Source organism: Equus asinus, chromosome 2 (assembly GCF_041296235.1).
Source record: "Equus asinus isolate D_3611 breed Donkey chromosome 2, EquAss-T2T_v2, whole genome shotgun sequence".
Taxonomy (NCBI): Eukaryota; Metazoa; Chordata; class Mammalia; order Perissodactyla; family Equidae; genus Equus; species Equus asinus.
In genome coordinates this window covers 114,669,779-114,692,979 of record NC_091791.1, presented here as the reverse complement: position 1 = coordinate 114,692,979, position 23,201 = coordinate 114,669,779, and the positions used below count along the sequence as shown (strand labels likewise).

The 23,201-nt window shown below is 53.2% G+C and overlaps 1 protein-coding gene across 13 annotated transcripts in view; it reads left to right on the top strand.

The window, feature by feature from the left end:
• Positions 1–12,260: 12,260 nt before the first annotated feature.
• APBA2 (amyloid beta precursor protein binding family A member 2) overlaps positions 12,261–23,201 on the top strand; it is a 233,040-nt gene continuing 222,099 nt past the window's right edge. For 4 of the 13 annotated variants that reach the window (XM_044763086.2, XM_070496716.1, XM_070496675.1 and 1 more), the window contains exon 1: positions 12,764–12,905. The gene's annotated coding sequence lies outside the window, so the exon portion shown is untranslated. Of the gene's footprint in view, positions 12,480–12,663; positions 12,906–17,091; positions 17,111–23,201 lie in introns of those variants that run through there. The other 9 variants (XM_070496710.1, XM_070496728.1, XM_014845465.3 and 6 more) reach the window with 9 other exon arrangements.

The following is a 23,201-nucleotide window of genomic DNA, read 5'->3' as shown; positions in this document are numbered from 1 at the left end:
ATGATCATAATAATGACCAACACAAACTGGCACCTGTTATGTGCTAGGCCCTGGGTTAATAGATGTACATGTGCCACCTAAGTCAATTCTTATAGCATCCCCACGAGGCAAGTAATGATATTTTCTCCATTTTACAGTTGAGAAAACTGAGGTTGTGTAAAGGAGAGCCACTTACCCAGGGTCAAAGGCTCAGGCTGAGTCTTGGCTTGGGTAGGGTTGCTTAACCACAGTACACACATCTTCTTTTGAATAGACATTTCTAGACAGTTGTGCACTGTGGTAGGCATAGTAATGACCCCCCAAAGATGCCCACATCCTAATCTCTGGAACTTGCTGGTATTTACCTTACAGGAGAAAGAGACTTTGCAGATGTGGTTAAGGACCTTGAGATGGTGAGATTATCCTGGATTATCTGGGTGGACAGAATCTAATCACTTGAGCCCTTGAAAATGGAGACACTTTTCTACCTGTGGTCAGAAAGGGATGTGAGGACAGAAGCAGGGCCAGAGAAATGCAACTTTCTTGGCTTTGAAGATGGAGGCAGGAGGCTTCGAGCCAAGGACTGTGAGTGGTCTCCAGAGGTGGTAAGGCAAGGACACTGATTCTCCCTGGAGCCTCCAGAAGGAACCAAACCCGCTGACACCTTGATTTTCAGCCCAGTGAGATCTGTGTTGGACTTCTAACCTATACAACTGTAAAATAATCAGTTTGTGTTGTTTTAAGCCACTAAGTTTGTGGTAACTTGTTACAGCAGTGATGGGAACTAATACCCACACTTTTCCCTGGAACCCCGCAGGTGGCTCCAGGGAGGCCTTGCGTCGACTGCAAGGGGTCTTGTCTTTCTCCGCCTGCCACGTTCCTGGGAATGGCAGGCTGGGTAGAGTCCTGAGCAGCCTTTCTCTAGGAATGGCTCAGTCATTTCCCCAAATTAGCTCAGCTGTTCCGTGACATAGGGACATAGATGTCCAGTGATTAAGTGGGGAAGACATCAGTCTTAATCAAATATTATTGTTATTGTTATTATTGTTGTTGTTATTAGATTACTTCTAACAGTCATTGTCTATGGGCTGCTCTGAGGGGTGTGAAGTTCCGGGCACACCCAGCTCTCCGGCAAAGCAGCTCCAGTGGCCCAAGGGCAGTTCTTCAGAGAGAAATGCAGGTGCAAGCTGCAGGCAGGAGAGGAGCACACAACAGTAAAAAGAACACTGGTGACGCGGCAGGAACAGCCACAGTGTCCACCAGCCAGCCCTTGCACCTCTCAGAGCCACTTGCTTCTCCTATTAAATTTACTTCATCTTGTTCTGGCTTCTTCAAGATGCTGATTGGTCGCATTACCTGAGGGAAAGCTTGCCGGGCAGGGTCGGTGGGGTGAGCTTCAGACCCACCGCTGCAGTTGGTCCTGAGGCCATAATGCTATTCGACATCTCCCTCCCTGTTGTGGGCTGAATTATGTGTCCCTCCCTATAAATTCATAAACTGTAGTCCTAACCCTCAATATCTCAGAATGAGATACGGTCTTTACAGAGGTAACCAAGTTAAAATGAGATCATCAGGGTGGGCCTAATCCAGTATGACTGATGTCCTTATAAAAGGGGAAATTTGGACAGGGAAGAGCCACGTGAAGACGCGAGAGAAGATGGTTATCTACAAGCCGCAGAGAGAGACCTGGAAGGGATCTTTCCCTCATGACCCTCGGAAGGAACCAACTCTGCTGACACCTTGATCTTGGACTTCTAGCCCCAGGACTGTGAGACAGTACATTTCTGTGGTTTAAGCACCCTAGTGTGTGGGCCTTTGTTATGGCAGCCCCAGGAAACTAATACATGTTGCTACCGCCTGTTCTAAATTCTCTTCGTCCTTGGCACTGCTGGTTGGGTGGCGTGCTTAGTGGGGTCACCTCCAATCCGGGGTTCTGAGCCCCTGGTTATCATGCGCTCATCAGGTTGTGGTTGCAGTACTGTCTAGTCAGCATTAAAACTGGATGCCACAATGGACTCCTGATCCAAGTACAGTTCTCCTGTCTTCTCTGTACACGACAATTAGGGTCAATTCTCCTACCAAGGAAAGGTCTTTTCTTTACCAGCTCATCTCCTGGCACAAGGAGCACCAAATTACCAGGTAGCAACCATAACTTTAAGTCCAGTGTGACTCTGACTGGGTCTCCTAGTGGAAGAGTCTTCCCTCTGGCAACGAGGTCCTCTAGACCCTTAGTAGCCCCACAGAACCTAAAATTGTGGCAGTGGGAAGCACCAATCCCCTATGCGGGTCACTGAGAATGATAATGAGAGAGTCATCCCTACAAGGGACTACTGCTTTTCCCACACTTGTGCATAATGTCATTATAAACCTTTGGTTGAAGGCCACCCTCAAGAGCAGTGCCCGACCTTGAAGGGCATAGCCCCAAGTTGGCAACTTAGCTGCAACTTTGGCAGGCTGTTCTCATGCTCCATCAAACCAAAAGCTTCTGGTTGGTGTAGAATCTGGTTAGAATATGGTTCTTAGTACCATGCCCATTGTTAACTACACTTCCTTTGCCATAAAGTGTGTCCCTTGGTCTGAGGTAATGTTGTACAGGATTCCAGGTTGGTTAACCAGACAGCATGAGCCCTCAAATAGTGGTTCTGGCAGGAAATGCTAACCCACCCCTGTAAGGATGAATTATAATCCACAGCCACTGAGTGGCTGGTTGGTCTCTGTGAGGGGTGGTGGCACATCAGAGGCTCAGCATGGTCTCTGTTGCTGACAGGTGGGACATTCACCAGTGGCAGTAGCTAGATCAGCCTTGGTGAGAGGAAGTCTGTGCCATAGCCTCCTTCTCTGCCACCATGGCTATTCTTCAAGGGCCCCTTGTGCAAGCCCTGGGCTGGCTGAGGACAGACATTGGTGGACATCTCTCGGGTGAGTCCCCCTGTCCACCTGGTTGTGTTGTGCTTCTCTGCACCGGGTGCTGCCCGGTGGACGTTAATGTGCAACATCGACCTTCCACAGAGTGCCCACTCCCATCAGTCTATCCACATGTGGCCATCGTGACGCAGAGTTTTGCCCCTAGGCCCTGAACAACCAGCCAAGCCATTTACTACTGCCCATAAATATGTCTAGCCTTGGGCAGTTTCTCTCTCCATTCAAAGTGGGTGACCAGGCGCAATGCCTGAAGTCTGTCCATGGAGCATTTCTCCTCACGACTGCCTTTCAGGGAGCCCCCTGAACGGGTCCTCACTCCTTCGCTATCATGCCCTGACTCTGGCCTGGAGAATTGCTGAGGCTGTGAATTTGGCTGGCTCTGAAGTTCTGCTTCTCTTAAAATGACCCGGGCCAAGTCTTAACTTCTGACCAAGGACATGAGGGTTTTCTCAAATCTGCCATGTGCCTTAAATTGGTAATTGATCAACCTGAGCCAATCGTGGCCTCTCATTTCCCTCCTGCCTTCAATCACCAGAAATACTGCCCAATCTCATGCATCTCCTTCCACCTGGCTTCCGTCTGTATTCAACACAAGTGAAAATCTCAGAACTGCCATGCTCCAGAGAGGGGAGCACACTGGGGCTCTTAGCACTCCACGTCTCTCGGCCCGGAGAGTCATCTGTCTCCAGAATCCCAGCCTCAGCGTCAGCCTCCTAGGGCCACTTCCATACCATTGTTTGTAAGTCTGGAGTCCTAGAAGCAGAGCCTGAGATGAAGATGCCTGTGGAAGTGACTTCTAGGAAAATGCTCCCAGGGGAGACCAGTCAGGGGGCAGGGGTGGAGGAGCAGGCCAAGGCCAAGGAAGAAGCTGAAGTGCAATTTCAGGTGAATTCCCAGATCAGCTTGATCCCATGGGGAGATCTGGAGGGTCAATTACACCTCAGGGTTTGTGCCACCTGGAGATCAGAGAGCTGCCACGTTCCTGCACCCGTGCTTGCCCTGCAGGATGTGTACTCCCAGGGGATTTCAGTTCTCTGCTCCAGGGGTGTTAATGGTGATTGTCCATGGAGAATGGAGGTACAAGCCTAGAAGAAAAGCCCAGTGAAGCTATTGGAGGGGTGCACACAGGACTGGGTCGGCACCACTGGTGTGGGCTGCAACGTGCCACTGATGCGCCCCAATTTCAGAGAAGCTGTGTTCACTTCCTGAGGCAGCTGTGACAATGTATCACAACCTGGGGGGTTTGAACAATGGAAATTTGTTGTCTCATAGTTCTGGAGGCTACAAGTCTGAGATCACGGTGTCGTCAGGGTTGATTCTTTCTGAGGGCGTGCAGGAGACCTCTCTCCTAGCCTCTGGTAGCTTCAGGCATTCCTTGGATTGTAGATGCCCTTCTCCCTGTGTCTTCAGATGGTCTTCTGTTTGTCTCTGTGTCCACATTTCTCCTTTTTATAAGGACACCAGTCATATTGGATTAGGGCCCACCCTGATGACCTCAATTTAACTTGATCATCTGCAAAGACCCTGTTTCAAAATAAGGTCACATTCACAGGTGCTGGGGGTTAGGACTTCAACATCTTTTTAGGGCATACAATTCAGCCAATAAGGGATGCTAAAATGTAAAACGTAGAGTATCTTAAAATTGACGCAATATGGCATGGCCTGAGCCCTCCTGAGCTGAGTAGTTGTGGGCAAGTATCTTTATATACCTTGCTGACCAGGACGTGGTCTCCTAAAGCCACAAAATGTTCCCAAACATGATATAACCCTGTGGTTGCAATGGGATTGAAAGAGCAACAGTTCAAATGCAAAAGTTGATCCCAAGCAGCTTCATTGCATCAGTTAAATGTCCAGCCTCCAGTGTCATGTGAAGGGCGTTCATTCAGAAGAGCGGGGCCCCCAAGCATTGGAATGCGCTTCAGCTGGGTCAGAGGACTCCACAGCCTGCTGAATGCCACCGGCCAGAGGAAGTGTGCCCTCCTCCCTGTTGACGAGGCTGTTTCTGTAGCTTGAGGGGCCGGTGACCAACTGCGAGGGGACGTCAGGTCTTCTCACGTCCTCTCTCTGGCTCCCTCCAGACCCACAAACACAGTTTGGAGGGCGGATTTCAAAGTCAAACCCACGAGGTGAAGATCTTCACATAAAAGTAAATGAGGCCCTAGTCCTCTTCGAGTATTACCGCTGCCTGGAAACTCTCCAGCCTGGAGTCAGACTCCATCCACTACCTGCTCTTCACAGGGAGTCGGGGGCTGATCAGCTTGGAGTGGGGTGAACCCCTGGAGCGCAGCCTGGGTCTGGACCCCTGGCCTGTCCCCAGCCCCACTCCACTTTCTCTCCTCTCTATCAATCTTTGCTGAAACCCCAGTGTGCCCCATTAATCAAATAATCATGCAAATAAATACAGAATTGCAGGCCACAATAAAAATCAAGAAGGAAACACAGGCTGGAACGAGTGCATGGCCCTCAGAGAGCAGCACTGGTGGAGCAGGCAGTAAGAGACAGCCTTCCTGGAGGGGAGAGCCCAGGGGGCCCTGAAGGAGGAGCCCTCCTGGAGGGCGCTGGCATTGAGAAGGCCCCTGGAGGGAGATGAGGAGGGAGCTGAGAAATGCAAACCGATGTCAGGCAGGGGTGTGGGCCCTGCTGGGTGGGCTTGTCTCTCCTGCCTACGGAGGCTCAGGTGGTGGGCAGAGAAGCGGCCAGACCCAGCAGGAGCCCTGTGCCTTGGCAAAGCCCAGGCTTTTGGGTAGGAGTGGCTTTAACAAGAGCTTCTCTGAGAAAGCATCAGAGTCTACACCAGAGAGAAGGCAATCCTGCCACAGAGGAACGATACCCCGTCCTTTCTCTGGAGACAGTATGGGGGCTCCTGGGTCACTATATTGTGTGCAAAAGGTTCCAGGAACATTTCCAAGACAGGCAGGCAGAGCCAAGGAAAGGTGCTGGGGTCCAGGGCATTGAGGGGTGCGGGGGGGTGGTGGGGAGATGGGCGTTGGGGGGAATTGAGGGGGAGGGAACTGGGGTGCAAGGCAGCCCTAAGGAGCAGGAGGGTGGGCTTGCTACACTCCCAGGAAGCCCTCCCTTCTCCTCACCAGAGAATCATCTATCTGTCACCGTGCCCCTAACACAGGTGTCAGGGGTGTCCTTGTCACTCAGCACTGCAGTTCCTCTGGCCTCACCAGATTGAGCTCCTGGGACCTCACCGAGCAAGCAAGAGCTCCATCCTGCTTGCAGACAAGGAGCCAGCAAACGAACATGGCTTGAGCCAGCCTTCCTCTTGGGCCGGGCCAGCATTTGCACTTAGGTGTGGGATGGTCAGCTCTAGATCTGGGTCTGGGCGCGCAGAGGCAGGGCATGGGTGTGGCTGGCGCGATTCACGAGTGCCAGTGCTCTGCTCAGGAGTGGCCAGGCAGGATGACTGGGCAGGCTGTGAGGAGGGCCCTGCCTCACCTGGGGTCCGGCATCCTTCAGGGTCTCAGGCTGAGCCGAAAGGCTGGAGTCACAGCACTGTCACTGTCTAGTTCCCTGTCTTCCCATACCATGGAAATATAGCAATGTTTATTTCTTAAGTCATTCCCTGCTTGTGATTAACTTTTATATATTTATAAGATTTTTTTCATGTAAATATGTGGACACATTAGAAGATAACATGGTGGGGGTTCTCAGTCTCAGGACTATTAACATCTTGGCTTGACCAGATCATTTTTCATGTGGGGAGATGTCCTGTGCATTGTAGGATGTTTAGCAGCATGCCTGGTCTCTATCCATTAAATGCCAGTAGCATCGGCCCATCTCTGACAACTGAAAATGTCTGCAGACATTGCCAGATCATTGCAAATGGCCTGGACCAGGCCCCAAGTTCTGACATGGGACTGGGAAATGTGGTTGATCTTGAATAAACCAAGTACAGCAAGACTGAAAAAAAGGAGAGATGAACTCTGAGCCTGGGGTGAGGTCATTCAGCTTGGGGTCTTGCCCCTAGAAAAGCCATAGTGGGCAGTTGTCCTTGTAGCCATCAGGTGAGTCCATGCAAGGTTGAAGGTCACTGCAGAGCGCAGCGCTATTCATTGCAAAGCTGCTCTTACAGCAACACCCCACACTGTTGACCCCATTGTGACTCGGGCCCAGCACAGGTCTGCACCTCCCCACACGACGGCCAGCGCAGCCGCAGAAAGCAGCTCTCTGCAAACCTCCCTGGGCCTCTACTTCCACAAGCTTTACGTACTCGGTTCTTGAAGTTCCTTCTTAGATGCAGTTCCAAGGTTCCAGAGGTGCTCATGTGAGATTGTTTCTGGAACTGAAACAGGGCCCATGACAACGAATGCTGCCGCTCTGTCTGGCACCTCACGGCTTTGTTTTTTCCCGGTACTTATTGGTACTAGCCACAACGAATAACCATCCTGATTCTCATTGTGTCAGACAAGACTCTTAAGGTTACAGGGGACAGGAGCTCAGCTCACACTGACTTATGTAACTGCAAAGCCTAGCGGCAGGGAGATCAGGCACAGCTGGCTCCAGAGCTCCAAATGATGTCATGGTGGCCTACTGCCTCCATCCCTCAGGCCTGCTTTCCTCTGTCTTAGTCTCACTCTCCAGCAGGCCCCTTCACAGGGGGCCCTGGCAGTTTGAGGCTTGCGTTATTCTTACTGCTTACAATCTCAGTGGAAAGAGCATCAACTTCTCAGTACTTCCAGAAAAAGTCCTGGGATTGAATCTTAAGAGACTTATCTGGGTCACATACCCACCCCTGAGCTGAGCCCTAGAGCCAGGGGGATGGAATACACAGATTGGCTTGGCCCAACTCATGTGCCCACCCTAGCTGGCACGGGAGGGGTGAGTGGGTTGGAGGGGTCCCTTCTCCTAAAGCATGGGGACTGAGAATAAGGGATGGGTCGCTCCTCAGAGGAGCACCTCAGTTCTGGCTGTCACCAGACAGGCAACTCTTGCTGCTGTGCAAAAATATCTGGTGGCCTCTATGCTCCCAGCAGAAGGGTGAGCTCCACGGCTCGGAGTCCAGGGTGTGTCACCTCGCAACCCACCTCACAAATACTGGTTACAAATCAGGGGTCTTGCTGACTTCTCTTCTCTTGTTAACTGCTGATGGTCCACCTGCCTATTAGCAGGAAGCCGGTACATGCTATTTGAAACTGCTCCTTGCTGCAGGGTTCTGATCCATTCAAATGCTCTGCAGTGACAGGACAGGTGCGCTAGGCCTCGACGGCAGAAGCTCCTTATCGCCCACAGTGAGCCTTCCAGATGGGTCCTGCCGGCTCTCCTGGCCCTGCTTGGTCCCTGCTGTGAAGTTCCATAGTGGGCTCTGCCCCGGGACTGCCCCACACCTGGCCACCGGTTCCCAAACACATCCCCTCTGGCGATGCCCAAAGCCAAACCTCTGGACCTCTCAGGTTGGGTCCTGGAGTCCTTCTTGGATGCCCCTTTCCTCTGGGGAATTGTATGTCACCAGCCCCTCTGCCCTTCTGCCCCTTCCGGCTTTGATCTGGGTCATCCTGGCCTCCCTGAGCTTCCTCCATGTTGCATCTTGGGGACCGGCAGCTGGAGTCTTCGTCCTTTCCTCCCAAGGGTCTGAACTTGTGAAGACTGACCCACCTCCAACACCCTCACCCCTTGACCAAAATCACATAACGAAGGGTACCGGAGAGCAGTCTGGTACCAGCCACAGTCTGGCCCGCCCTCACTGCCCCAGAGACAGTCGGTGCCAACACTTTCCATTTCTTCAGCTAGGTAAGCTCAAGTGACTGTCTCTCCCATGTCATACTATATCAACTCGGCTCTCTCCACTCTGTTGTCTACACACCATCTATTCTATGCAAACTAGCTATATCCATCCCTTACGGTCTCTACTACCTCCCCTCTGTTATCCACACTAGAGAGTCTCTGGAATAAAGAAGGTCTGCACTGTGGCGATTTTTTGCCCCCACCTTTACCAAAATGCAGTGGGTAACTTCCCTCCTGAAAACAACAAACCTCTTTGTTTCCCGCCTGGCAGGTCCCTCTCAGAGGCTCTGCCGAGGGTAAGGGCCATGCCCAAGCTCCTCCACAGACACCCGTGTCTGCAGCCTGCTCTGGGTGGCTACTGCGGGCCAGGATCTGGAGGCTCAGGAGCCAGAGCTTTCATTGTTTATAATAATCCATTTACTGCTATCAGGCTTGGATTTTGCTGCAGAATCTGTATCCTGAAATCAATCAAAAATTCAATGTATTTACTTTTCAGGAAGGTGCTTGCCTTCCACAGCTGTCAAAGGCAATTCCATGCTATGCTCTCTGTGTCTTCTAATGTAAAGTGTTGGGTCTTGGAAAAGTCTACCAGAGCGTGATCTGATTGCTGAATCTTCCCACTGACTTAAATCCCAAAGGTAAGAGAATCAAAGACTACCATGGGAGGTTAGACCACAATTCTTCTCATACATCCCAGACCTTGAGTGTTTTTGAGGCTAACTTCTCACCTGAACGGAGGAAGAAACTATACCATGGAGGCCCCAGTTGATCTACCTGAGGCCGCGCGCTGGCTGCTGCCTTAGCCAGGAACAGTAGGCAGGACCCCAGCTCCTTGCTCAGGGCACTGCTGACTGCACAAGGATGAGGGGTAAGGAAGAGCTCCTGTGCTAGGAATTAACAAGGGAGGTGAGACCCAACAAGGCTTATGCTAAGTGGTAACTTTATGGGAGGGAAGCTGTTCTTCAATCCCCACAGTGGGAGGACATGTACTTACCAGTCAAACTCATTTATACACAGTCTACAAACGAAAGAAAAATTAATATTTTGTCATTTGAGAGTTTTGTAAGGGAATGTCCTTCCAAGCCTATAAGGCAGAGCATTAATCTTCTGCCCTATATAGGGAAGGCGGGCATTATTTTTAAAAACTAAGTTACGGCAAGTGCTGAGGAACTGACAAGTTTTGGGCTGCACTTTACAAACGCCTTCTGGAAAATCTGGCCTGGCCTGTGAGCTTCTCCAAGCTGAATGGTATTGACACCAAGCCTGCAATTAACGAATACCGCCACTAGGTGGCGGTAGGTAGCAGGACCATGTTGTTTGACCATGCAGTCACTCAACTATCTACTTTAGTTTCTGGATCAAAAGGTCTATTTTTTTCCTTTGGGGAAAGGGACAGAGATTTTGGATTTCTGTTACTCTATGAAGAGTTAAGAACCAGGGTTATGAATGATAATTTAAAAATTTTGCTTTGGGACAGATAATATTATATGCTTCAAAAATAAAAAATATCATCAGTAAAGAGTCTTCCTGTCACTCGTGCCTTAGCCACCATTTTGCTTCCCAGAGGCCACCAACATTTACTAGTTTCTTGTGATCCTTCTAGAGAGGCTTTATGACCTCATGCAAGCATGCGTATGCTTACTCCTTTTTCCTGTTTTTACACACACGTTGGCGTATTACACACAACTTCTGCTCTTTGTTCTTTCGTTTAACAGTGTATCCAGGAGAACTTTCCATGTTAGTTCATCACATGGTTCCTGTTTCCTCCTTTCAAGGCTGCACACTATTTCAGTGTTTGGTTGTGCCCTCACATCTGTAACAGTTCCTCTTGACAGCTATCGAGGCTGTTTGCAGTCACTCACTACACAAACGACAACACAACGAATAAGGCTACTCATGGCTATTTTGCACATGTGTAGTACACATATATCAAAACTCCTAGAAATCGAATTCTTAGGTCACAGGGCTTGTGCATTTGTGATTTTGACAGAGCTCATGTGGTTTTCCTCCACAGAGGTTGTACCGATTTACACCCCCATTACACTCCCATGGCAGTGCAGGAGTCTGGGATCCCCTTGCCCTCGGGACGTATTGTGTTACTGCTCTCCTGGGTCTGTGATAGGCAAAAACCATGGTGTCTGGGTGTAGTTTTAATCTGCATTTCTTATTATGAACAATCAGGACATCTTTTCAGATGTTCAAGCGTCAGTTGTATTTCCCTTCCTGTGAACTGTCTGCTCCTCACTTGTGCCTGTTTTTTTCCCTATTGAGTTGTTCTTTTTCCTTATCTATTTCTAGACGCTCTCTCTATATTAGGGAAATTAACTGTTGGTGATCTGAGTTGCAAATGTTTTGTTGCTGGTTTGTTATTGACTTTGCTTATGGTGGTGATTGCCATGAAGGAATTTTTCTGAAGTCAAATTTAGCAATCTTTTATGTTATGGCTTTTTGGTTTTGTGGAATACTGAGAAAGGCTTTCCCTGCTCCAAGATTCTTTAAAAATTCTCTGAACAGTGAAGCCTGGCTGGAGCCCACCAGATTTGAGTCCTGGGTGAGGCTGGGGCAGCCCTGTGCCTTTGACCCTGTGGACTGCGGACATTAGCCACCATTGCTCCTGTGTGAAGGGATAGGGTCTAACCGCAGGGACTGGTCCAGAGCTTGCCCATGGGAAGAGCGGAACACAAACACCTCCAAGGTGGGGGAGTGGGTCAGGAAACGGCCTCCGGCTCACTTCTGGGCTCTGCCTTTGCTGCCTTTGTTTGGCACTCTGGCTACAAAGCTGCCTACCATACCAGGCCCAGGCCCCCAACTGAAGGCTCTGACCCTCTGGGTCACTGTGACTGGGGCATGGGAGAGGGAGTTGGGGAGAGAGACAGGCCCGCCTGTGCCCATGGCCACAAAGTCCACGCTGAGTCTGCCCCTAGTCCCACTCACATGTCGGCCTCCCACAGTCCCTTCTCCTCAGGGTCTCAGCTCTGGCCCTCAGGGCAGCAGGAGGAGGGGCTCCCCTCACCCCACCCAGGCCTCCTCTCCAGAACTTCCCTCACCACAGCGTCACCTTAATCTAGCCAAAAGAAAACAAAACAGAAGGCAAATGGCCAGCATTTGAGCAGACAAGGCACTCTGTGCACTTGTCCAGGTAGAACCACTGGGGAGCACATCGCCGGGGGACTGAACGAAAGGGCCAGAGGGGGCAGGGGTGACACCAGAGTCTCCAGCACAACCTTCCAGTGGGATTTTTCCCACTCTAGGGGTGGATCACCGACTCGCCTTGGGATGTGTGTGGGTATCTGGAAGTGGATAGGTCAGGGTCCTCTCCTTTCAGGACAGCAAAGAGAGAAAGGGCTGCATGAGGCCCTGGGGTAGGAGAGGGCTAAGGCAGCACAAGGTATTAGAAATGGGGTGGTTACCAGAGACTGGGACAGAGGACCTGGAGGCAGCCCGCGACTGGGGGATCTGCGGTGGAGACGGCAGCAGGGGGCCTCCCCTCCCAGATGAGGCTTTCCTAGGGTGCGACCCCCGAGGGCTTCTCGCCTGGGGCCCCACATATCGCCGCGCGGGACCGAGCAGGGCGCGGTCGCAGAGGCCCCTCCACGCCGCACGCACACCCGAGCCCACCAGAGGGCAGCGCGGCGCCCGGGGCAGGGGGTAGGCGCAGTGGTGCCTCGCGGTCACCTGTTCTACCCGCCGGAGGACCAGACCCCATACGGCTCCTGATTTGGCAGGTCCGGGGCGCAGCCGGGAATCTGTGTGCGCCCCAGAGCCCCGGCGGTTGGGGCACCGTGGCTTCCAGAACCTGGGCACCGGCCCGTGTCCCCGAGACCGGCCCCGCAGGACCCGGGCCCCAGGTGCGCCCGTCCGCCCCGCCGACTGTCCCGGCGCCGGGCTCGGGAGGGGGAGGGGGCGGGCCCGAATGCATCTTTGTCCTCCCTTTCTTCCCGCCGCGCGCTCTTGGCGGCGAGCGTCTCCGGGCCCCCGCGTCCCGGGGGCGCGGCGAGAGAGGCCGGGGCGGGGGCGCTGGGCGGCCGCGGCAGGCTGGTGCGGGGTGCGCCCTGCGCCGCGCCGCGTGCGCCCGGCAGAGGCGGCCCTGCGTGCCGTACGCCGCGTCCGGGGCGCGCCCGCCGCTATCCAGCTTCCCGGGCTCATTAGCAGTCTCGGTGTGCGGCTCGGCGCGGGCTCACAAAGAGCTGCGGCGGCGGCCCCGCGCTCGGCCTCGCGGACGGAGCCGGCGGCGGGCGGGGCGGCCGGGACCTGCTCCCCCGCGCCCGGGCCAGGTAAGCGGGGCGCCCCGGCCGCAGCCCGGGGGCGCGCGGGCCGGCGCGGGGGCCCGGGGCGCGGGGGACGCGGGTGCTGCCGCCCGAGCGCTGCCCCCCGGACCCGGCGGGGCTGTGGGGCGGCCGGGCGCTGCTGGGGTCTGGGGTGCAGACCGGCGTCCCCGTCGACCGGCGGGAGGCTGCGGTGGGGCCGAGCCGGCGGCACGCGCATCCCAGGCGGGGGGCGCGGCGGCGAGGGGCGACCCCGCGCGGACAAGGGGCGCTGGCCCGCGGTGGCTGCGCGCTCCAGTCCCTCCGGGCTGGCCGGGCCGCTAGTGCCTTCCGCCGCCCCGCTCAGCGCTGGCACCAAGTCCTCGTGCCAGGCGGCAACTCCCGAGTTTGGGGTCGCTTCTGGCGTTCCAGCCTCCTGGGAAGCTGAGCCCCGATCGTCGCCCCCTCCCTTTTCCCTTTATAATGAGGCCCGGAGGGAGAAACTCCTCAATTAAAAATTCCACTCCCCGGTTCCCCTGGGCGCCGGCGCGGGGCTGGGGGCGCAGCGCAGACCAGCCCCTTGGCGCGGCCCCTTCCCCGCGGCGGGCACAGCCTGGCAGGCTGCTGCCGGGATTGGGCCGCTGATGGTCAAGGCGAACCGCGCGCCCCCCGCTCCCCAAGCTGGGCTTCGCGCCGCGGCCGGGCGGTGGCGGAGGGCCTCCGGGTGCCAGAGCTGGGGGCGAACTTGCCCTGGGCCCGCGCCTCGCTGAGAGCGGAGGCAGAGATGGAGCCTGCTTAACTTACTATTTACTTGCAGAAGAAAGACTAGTTTTTTTCGGATCTCTTCAGATGCGGCCTGAGAGGGGCCAGACTCAAATCTGTGGTTCAGAGAACTCATAAAGGACCAAGGGGACGGTGAAGTACCCCAAATCGGACATCTCCTTTGGGCACTTCATCCTGTGGGCTCAGCTGTCGGTGGCCTCTTCAACTTCTGTCTCCCTTTCTGGGAATTTTCTCCCTCTCTCTCTTTCTTTGAGAAAGAGCAGTGGTTTTAGAAATAAAGACCTGAAGGCTTCAAGGGTGGAAGCGGGACAACTCTTCCTGAGACACACATTTGAGGTGCTCTGCACGTGCCCAGAGCCCGTGGCAGCCCCTTTCTCAAGCCTCTGGGTAAGCGGTCCCTCTGGTGAAGTGAGGTGGGGGGAGCTTCTCTCTGTCTCGTGGGCAGTGTCCACCCTACAGGGGACACGGGCTGGTTTCCCAGCCTAGAGCTGCCAGGGTGCCCTGCCCTGTGCCCTCACTCCAGGGTGGCTGTCCCCGCTGCCTCCATCCACAGCCTTGGCTGGAGAGGGTCTCCTGGGCAGAGGACGACACAGACATGGAACCTACTGGGACTCTGGGTGGCGTCCAGGGTGTCATTAGTGGACGAGTTGGAGCTTGCTGGTGGTCAGTGTGCTGAGCTGGCAGCCTCCCCCAGTGGGCACCACTACCACTGACTGAGAGGCCCTTGCACTGGTCTCCAGAGCTGAGCCAGAGCTGGGTGATGGCTCTAGCGATGGGACACCTGGAGGGTCTTCTGTGGGAGCCTATCTCTCCAGACCTCTCATCATTTGTTAGGGCGCAGGGCCGTGCCCATCCCGCACTGCCTGCCGTTCATGTCCTGGCCTTCTGCACCGGAGCTTCTGCACCTGGGCGAAGTTCGGCTGAACACTGGGGTGGGGGCAGGGGGTGTGCTTGTGTGTGTATGTGCCTGCGTGCATGTGAGCGTGAGAAGTGGGGTGGCCGCTGGCAGGAGGGTGAAGCTGATAGGTCAGCCTCTTGCTCTCTCCCGCCTTGCTTGCTTTCTCAGGCATCGCAGGCCTGAGCTGTGGCTTCTCAACTTGTTTGCATAACTATCCCTTGAGAACTTCTAACCCTTTTTAAAAAAAAAAAAAAAATATTAGTTTCACAGGAATAATTGACGGGGATGGGTTGTGAAATGGAGGTGCATAAATAATCCAGTTTGCCAACTGAGCTAAGAAATGCTAGATAAAAATAAAAGATAATTGTAAAAGACACCGGTCGCACCCCTGGAAGCTGAGAGGGAGGGCTAACACCTTGACTTTTCCTAGACACAACTGAGGAACTCAGAGGAAAAGCACAGCAGATGGGGAGGTTGGCATCAGCTGGGTTTTGTGTGGTTTGGGCAGCCGTGAGGCCTGTGGGGGGTGGGGGGGGGCGCAGAACCTGGATGCACAGGCCCCTCTAGGCCGCAGCTCCTCCTCCGCGCTCCTCCCTGTCCTTGGCCCTGCACATCTGACCCAGCCGCTCAACAGGTGAGGGCCCCAGTGACGCCGCGGTCTGAGGTCTTGGAGAAACCTTTGTTGTCAAGGGGAGTCCGAGAGGGCTAGGGACAGGTGGGCACAGAGGCCCTGAACACATCCCCGGCTGCTCTCCAGGGCCTTCCGGCACATGTGCCAGAAACCAGCATTGCAGCCTGGCCTTAGAGCCTTGGGCCGCGGTAGCCCCGACCTTGGCCGGGTGGCTGTGAGGGCTGGGAGTGTGTGGGCACCGGTGGGGAGTGACGGAGGCGCCGACTGTCATGCGGCTTGATCCTCGACGGAGGTCACGTTTGAGATGATTGCTCACCAGGAGGAGGCCCAGGTGCCGGGTTGGTGGTCGGGCCCTGTGCCCACAAGGAGGAGTCTCTGGCTCCTTCTCCCTCCCCGAGTCCCTCGCCCACCACCTGGGCTGGGTCCAGCGGGTGTCTCAGAGCAGCCTGCTGGCACAGGCTGAGTCAGCTGTCGTGGGCGCTGTCTTCTCTCGCCTCTCCTGCAGCCAGTCCTCCACGCTCTCCCTGTCCTCTCTTGGACACACGAGGGAGCCCGGGGAGGACGGTGACCTCAAGGTCATGCAGCTGGGCTCTCCGAGGGGCTTGAGTTTCCTGCGTCTGCTTGGGAACCCTACATGTTGGTGAGGTGCTATTGCTGTGAATTAGGATTTCTGTGCCAGCTCTGAGGTTTCCCAGGGGTTAAAGGTTGGCCCAGGCCAGGTTGGTGTCCCTTGCTGAAGGCCTCAGTGGCTCCCCTGTGCCCACTGCATACCCGCAACCCTCAGCCTGATTTTCTCAAGTTCCCTCCCTCACTCCCAACCATGGTCTCTCCAGGCAGAGAGGCTCACCGCCCAGGCTTGCTCTGAGTTGTCCCCACCCGGTCCCCACCTGCCGCTTTGGCCTGGAGCCCTTTTGTCCATCACTGATGATCCTATCAGAATGTAGGCTCTTTCCATCTTACCCACTAATCCTCAAAGTTGCGAATCTCATGCCTGCCTCAGGGCCTTTGTACCTGTCATTCCTGCTCCCTGGCATGAGCCTCCTCCAGATGTCCACCTGGCTTGCTCCCTCACTTACTTTGGTTCTCTGTTTATGTGCCAGTCCCTGGCCACCCTATGTAAGTTAGCATCACTTCCTTCTTTCTTGTTAACTGTGCTTTATGTATCTTCTTAGTGCTTAACATTCAATTTGTTATTTATCACTTGTTCGTTTATTGTCTGTCTCTTACCGCTCCAATGTAAAGAGTGTGTTCACCTCTGTATCCCTGGCAGCTAGAACAGTGCCTGGCTCCTCATAGACCCTCACTGCTAGTTGTCAGATGAATGAATGCATGACACCCCAGGAGCGTTGTTCTTCCTTTCAGCACAAGCCTGGCGTCCTGCCCCTCCTTTCCCTGAGACCCAGGGCTGGACTGAGCTGTATTCACATTTGCAGTCCCTCCCAGAACCTAGCACAGAACCTTGCACTCAGTGGGCAGGCAGGAAAGAGCCGTGCAGCTATACAGTGCCGGTTGGTTTCCCCTAGGCCAGAAGCCAACATGGTTGGGAAGGCAGTCGGGCCCAAAGAGCGGGCATTCTGGTTCTTCACAGAAATCCCCTTTTGGCTTTTTGGTGGTTTGGGTGGTCTGCAGTTGGGCTGACCTGCTGCCAGAGCCAGCTGTGCGTTACCCCTGCAGTCACCTGGGATACAGATGCGCTGGGCGTGAGGCACCCTTTGCCCAGGTTCCCGCCCTCCTCCATCTGGATGTTTCTAAACTTGTCTTGTACCTTCTGTCAGACCCGGCGTCTCAAGGCTCCCGGCTGCTCTGCCTGTCCCTGTTTGCCAGCCTTCCCTCCCGAAGCCTTCCCCGCTGGATTCCTCCTGCCTGTGTCCTGGCCTTGCCGGGGGAGGTGCGCTGCTTTCATAAGGAGGAAGGCAGCTCAAGGTAGGGAAAGAGGATGGGGTTTGGAGTGACGAGAGCTGGGTTTGAACCTGACTCTACCACCAGTTCCTGGGACCGTGGGCAGGTCACTGGCCTTGGGAGTCCTCAGCGTCTGCAGTCTGCACGTTATACTTCTTGCCGTGGTCCTCATGAGGCACAAGTGAGACATGATACTGAGCTGATGTGAGATACCGTTATGATACCAGGGTGGCGTGCTCCTTCGGGTGGTGCCTGTGTGGCCTCAGGCCTGTTGTGGTTTCTGCTGTTTTACTGGGGGTTTGCAGGATCGTGTGTGCAAGTTTCAACTACAGCCTAGTAAGAGAATGTAGTGTAGATGCTTCATATACTGTAAAGTGCTGTTCTAATGTAAGGTGCTACATTTGTTTTATGTCTGAAGGATCAAAATTAAGAAGGAAAAAAGATGTGGGTGAGATTTCTGCATCCACTGACTGCAGAAATATTTGCACCTTCTAGTTTTCTGAAAACTGAGGCACTCCAGCATTTGAAGATGGCTTTTGGTGGAGGAACCAACCTGAACTAAACACACATTGTTAGGCACTTCTGCATGTTGAGTTCCATTCCTCCGTGTTTGCTGTTTTAAATAATTGCCTGCCAAGCCCGAGAGGCAGGTCTGTTGTCTTAACTTGGCAGCAAGGAGGCTGAGGGCCAGGCAGCTGTGACTTGCTGAGAGCACAGAGCATGCCGCTGCTACAGGAAGCCCTGGGCTTCGGGCCTGTGCTGGAGGGAGCACAAGGCCCACATTCTCTTCCTGGTTCCCACTGGGCCCAGTTTGCAACAGATGTGTTTTTAAACTGGGCCTGAGTAGGACTTAAGACCACTCATGTGACACGTACAGGGGTTAATTTTCAACATGTGCCTCGAGAATCTGATAGCTAGTGACCAGTGGACGTGAGTACTGGTTGGTGGTTGGAGAGTAATGGGTATGTCCCTCATGGGGACAGCAAGGGGGTTTGGGAGCTTGCCATCCAGGAAGACAGCTGACATTGTTAGCGGGTCTGTAAGGTGTTTTCCTTTTTGCACTTGGAGCTAACACAGATTCTGTGTACTTCCGCTTCCTAGAATCAACTGTGCGAAGAGATGCTCAGCTCTGAAATGCTCAAGCCCTTGTTCTGAACAAATTCTAATTAGTCAATAGTCAACGAGTAGGAGAACAGTATTGGCATTTAGAATTTTCAGTTGGGATATATACTTTACATAGACATATATATAATTTCTTCCCCCCTCTAGTTTTTACATTCCTGGAATTGATTCCCCAGCAAGGCAGTTCTAAGGATGAATTTCTCTGAACTGTTGTATGCATCTTTAACTTAATAAAAAAACATAGTTTACAGTTTTTCCCAATTGGTTTGATTATCACTTTTCTTGGAAAAATCTGTAGCTTCGAAAATTGGATCCCCATTCATTGAGTGAGCGCACATATTTAGGGAAGATGGATTTCACAGGTCTCTATGGCAGCAAGTGTGTGCATTGTTCACATAAAACATAGTTCACATGTCTCCGTCTTTTGGTGTAATAAGTGAGCCATGTGCTCTAACATCTGTCCATATTATTCAGAGCTGGTGACAGCTGTCTTGGGTGGGGTGGAGTGGAGCGGGGCCTGTGTTAGGAATTGGAGGCTGTAGAAAGCCAGGCTGTGCCTCCACCAGCCAGCCAGCACCATGGGTCGGAGGTGACTCCTGAGAAGGGCACACATAGGTCTGTGCTTCCTTCCTCCCCAGCCACCGAATTATTGTGACGATGGAAGGAGATAAGATGTGTGCAAGCATTTTGTTATGATAAAGCACTCAGTCAGTGTGGTGAAGGCCAGTCACTGGGGTTAGGAGGTGTGTGTGTGTATGTGTTTCTCCCTAACTTGCCTGCCAGGCCTCAAACATCAGGCACTAGCTTGGGCTCTCTAGCTGGTCCTGGCTGGTGACAGTGAAAGCTGGTGGCTGATTGATGGATAATTGATCCTGGCCATGGGTCCCAGCGCAGCCTGCCTGGCCTGACTGCTGGATCGTGAGCCCCTAAGGCAGGCCAGAGTTAGTTGTGCTGGTGGCTATTTCTCCAAGAACAGCAGTGGGCTGAGCCTGACCTATATGCCCTTCTTTGTGTCCTTGTCCTGGGAAGATGCTGCTTGTGGCCTTTCTTTGCCCTTCGGGTGCTGGGGAGGAACATGCGTACATAAGGACACGCAGTCTGCTTTCTGTTCTTGGGGTGACACCTTTGTGCTGCTGTCTGGGTTAGAAACTGAGAGCAGAAGCCCTTCCCGACCAAGAACTCCTGATTGTGCCTCTCTTTTGGGCTTTAACAGATTTCAGCTTTTAAATTAATTGCGTTTCATTAAGTAATGGTTATCTTCCTCATCACAGGCCGGTCTGTGCTAAATCAGCAGTGATAACTGGTGCCACTACAGCTGATGTGACACCCCCAGAGGCAGAGGCATCACTGACTCGCATCACCTTCATGTGGGGAGCTGCTTGGCGGACCCTTGGATCTGGCAGCGTTCTTCTGCCTGTTTGCTTTGGGGACTCTGCCCTAACTCTCTGTGCGTGTCGCTCCTTTTATTTATCATATAGGATAGTTTATCTAATGGAAGCAGAGGGGTGCCAGGCACTGAAATGGCAGCCTCTCACCCCACCTGGTTGTTCACCTCGCAGTCCTTTGATATGTGAGGCATCTGCAGTGCTTGCACTGGGGGCAGGGGTCCCTACTCTAGTCACCCCTGAGCCCCTTTTCTGGGAGCTCCATACGCTCAGCAGATATTTTCTGAGCACCTGCTCTGTTGCATCTTTCCCGATCCCTGTTTAGAGCTGGGTGAAGTCAGGAGAGAGGGAGTGGAGAGGGGCTGCTGGAGAATGTGGCATGGCGTCAGAGCCCGATTCTGGCTCTGGGTCCAGATCTATCTGGAGAAGCACAGGTTGGAAAGTGTGAGAGCCTCAGCGTGGGTGGGGGCAGTTCAGAGCTGGAGATGGGAGGGGTCCTGACCATCAGGGGCTTGAGCTGCCCGTGGTGGCCCTGGAGGAGTCCTTGCTGTGTGTTGGGAGTAAGCAGGTTGGGGTGATGGCCCACACACTTTGTCCAGCGCTCTCTAGGAGAGTGTTTTCTATCACCAAGCTTCATAGGCGGTTGGAACATGGGAGGGAAGTGCAGGGAGGGACACATAAAGGGGCAAGTCGAGGGGCGCCTGGAGGCGCAGGGAGGGCGTAGGGAGCCCATTCCCGGCTGAGGAAGGATGGGGTTCCCGGGCCTGGCCTCCCCACTGCCTTATGTAGGAGGAAGCTGCTGCTGCCGAGTCTCAGCCTCGCTAGCAAGGATGTGTAATTTTACCCTTTAGAGATTTACAGGCTTTCTAGATTAAATTGCCACTGTTCTTCTACAAGAACGACAAAATCCATGACAAACCATAAATCACATTATTAATTTGCTCACATAGAGTTAACCTCTGTGGCTCTGCTGAATGACTCCGAAGGTCGGCCATGGAAACAGGGAAGCCTAGTTTCCAGCTGTCAGCGAGCATGAACGACAAGAGGGACACGGGTCGTGGTGGCCGGTGCTGCCTTGGCCAGATTGCTGTGGCCACCCTGCCCACCAAGTGGCCATTCTGGGCTTATCAGGGCCATCGTTACAAAGGCTCCTGTTGGCCCTCTGGCCCTCTGTTGGGAAGGGGACTGACTCCTCCGCTGGCCGTGCAGAGGGCAGAGGGCGTGGAGGAGGAGAGGCGAGAGCTGCAGCTGCTGGTCAGATGTACTGAGGCGCACCATGGCCAGGAAGCTGGTTCCAGAGGCCTCTGTGGGCTGGGGGCTCTGAGGGGATATTTGGATGCTTCCTCTCTGTGGCCCAGATACCCCAGGGTGCCCACAGCTCCTGCCTGGATGGGCTATGGTGGCTGTTCATCCTCTGGGTAGTGATGGGTCAGAAAACATCTCTCGCGTTGCTCTCCTTTTTGGAGATGTGGTCAGCCTGCTCTTTGCTCTGGCACAGGGTGGGGTGGCACCATTCCCTCCCATGAGGACGCTGGCCTGGCCTCTGTCACTGCCTGCAGGGATGGGGCTCAGACGCTGTCTAGTCCTTCCTTCATATGCCATAACTGGAAACGATCTGCTAATTGTTGGGCTAATTAGAAGTCATGATTTGTTTGGAGAAAGCTGTGTTTGATGGGGGCAATCTCTGTGTGTGGACCTTTCTGCCGCCATGGGCCACGTGGCTGCATGAGGCAGGGAGGAGTAGGGTGTAGCACTGGGCATCGTGTGCTGCCCGGAGAGGAGGGCCGGGCTTGCTCTCCTGATGGTTTTCATCAAACACCCAATATTATGCTGCGGTTCACTTTGACTGATGTCCCAGATCCTCCTTCTCCTTTATAGTGATCTAGAGAAACCAAACTCTGGTGTGTTTAATATGCAGTATTCACAGCAGAAATCAGTGGTTGTGTTGGTGGCCTGGCTGCCTCTCAGTGCGCATGTGTGATAGCCACAGCCGGGAGGGAGCCCCTTAGTCTGGCGGTGTGCTCTCACCAAGCCAGCTTGGTCAGCAGTGGCTGCCTACTGAGTCAGAAGAGTTCTGTAAAACCCGCACGTATTTGTGGAAATACAACTGGAGTTTACTGTCCAGTGGCCATCCTTGAGGTGAAATTAGCTTTGATTTCAAGGAAGTAAACTGAGACATAATACATTAATTTGGGGCTGATTTTTGTCTCATCCATTCCGGTTCCTCACAGTGGTCCTCAGGCTCTCACGCATATTCCTTATGGAAACTGTCCAGGCTGACAGAGGCCTGGAGTCCATTACGGGTGTTCATTGTCCAGACGTTACTGTCAGCTGATCAGTTGGACACAACTGGATCTTACATCTCAGGCCCTGACACCAAAAACTTTTTCTCCCTCCACACATATGTCTATTAGTGGAATATATTCTAACAAATTACTCATCTTAAAATAACGTACTATATAATTAACAAGAAAAAGGCAGACAATTGAATAGAAAAAGAGGCAAATGACACTTCATCAAGAAAAGGTCCAAAAAATATGTGAAAAGGTGCTCAACTCCATTAGTTGTCAGGGAGGTGCAAAATAAATTGTAAATGTGTGTAGTAGTCAGGGTTCTCCATAGAAATAGAACCAACAGGATATATATATGTGTGTGTGTGTGTGTGCGCATGCATGTGTGTATTATATATATTCGGAGATTTTATTACTAGGAATTGGCTCACATGATTATGGAGCTTGAGAAGTCCCATGATCTGCTGTCTGCAAGCTGTAGGCCCAGGAAAGCTGGTGGTAATTCAGTCCGAGTCTGAAGGCCTGAGACCCTGGGGAGCTCATGGTGTAAATCTTAGTTCAAGGGCAGAAGATGAGATGAGCTGTTCCAACTCAAGCAGTGAGGCTAGAATAAAGGGGCTAATTTCTCCTTTTTCCACCTTTTCTATTCAGGCCATCAAAGGATTGGATGATGCCCACCCACATGGGGAGGGCAGTCTACTTGACTGAGTCCACTGATTCAAATGCTAATCTCATCTGGAATTACAGACACACCCAAAAATAAATACTTAATCCAGTCACCCCATGGTTGGCCAAACTGACGCATAAAATTAACCATCACAATTTGATACTGTTACACACCCACCAGAATGGTGAAAATTAAAAAGAGCAGAAAATAGCAGGTGTTGGTAAGGATGTGGAGCAACTGGAAATCTCATTGTTGGTTGGGGTATAAATTTGTACAACTGCTTCAGGAAGCTGTTTTGCAGTATCAGTTAAAGTTAAAAAAAAGTTAAAAAGTTACTCCATGACCAGAAGTCCCATTCGGAACGAAACTGAGAGAAAGTGTGCCTGTGGCCACTGTAGTGGGCTGGATGGTGGCCCCTGCAGCTGTCAGGGCCTCATTCCTGGAGCCTGTGAATGTTGCCTTCTGTGGTAAAGTTTTTGCAGATGTGATTAAGGATATGGAGATGAGGAGAGTATCCTGGATTATCTGGGTGGGCCCTAAATGCCATCACAAGAGTCCTTCTGAGAGAGAAGCAGAGGGAGATTGACACGGAGGAGAAGGCAGGGCGGCCGCAGAGGCCGAGTGAGATTGGAGTGGTGTGGCCACAAGTC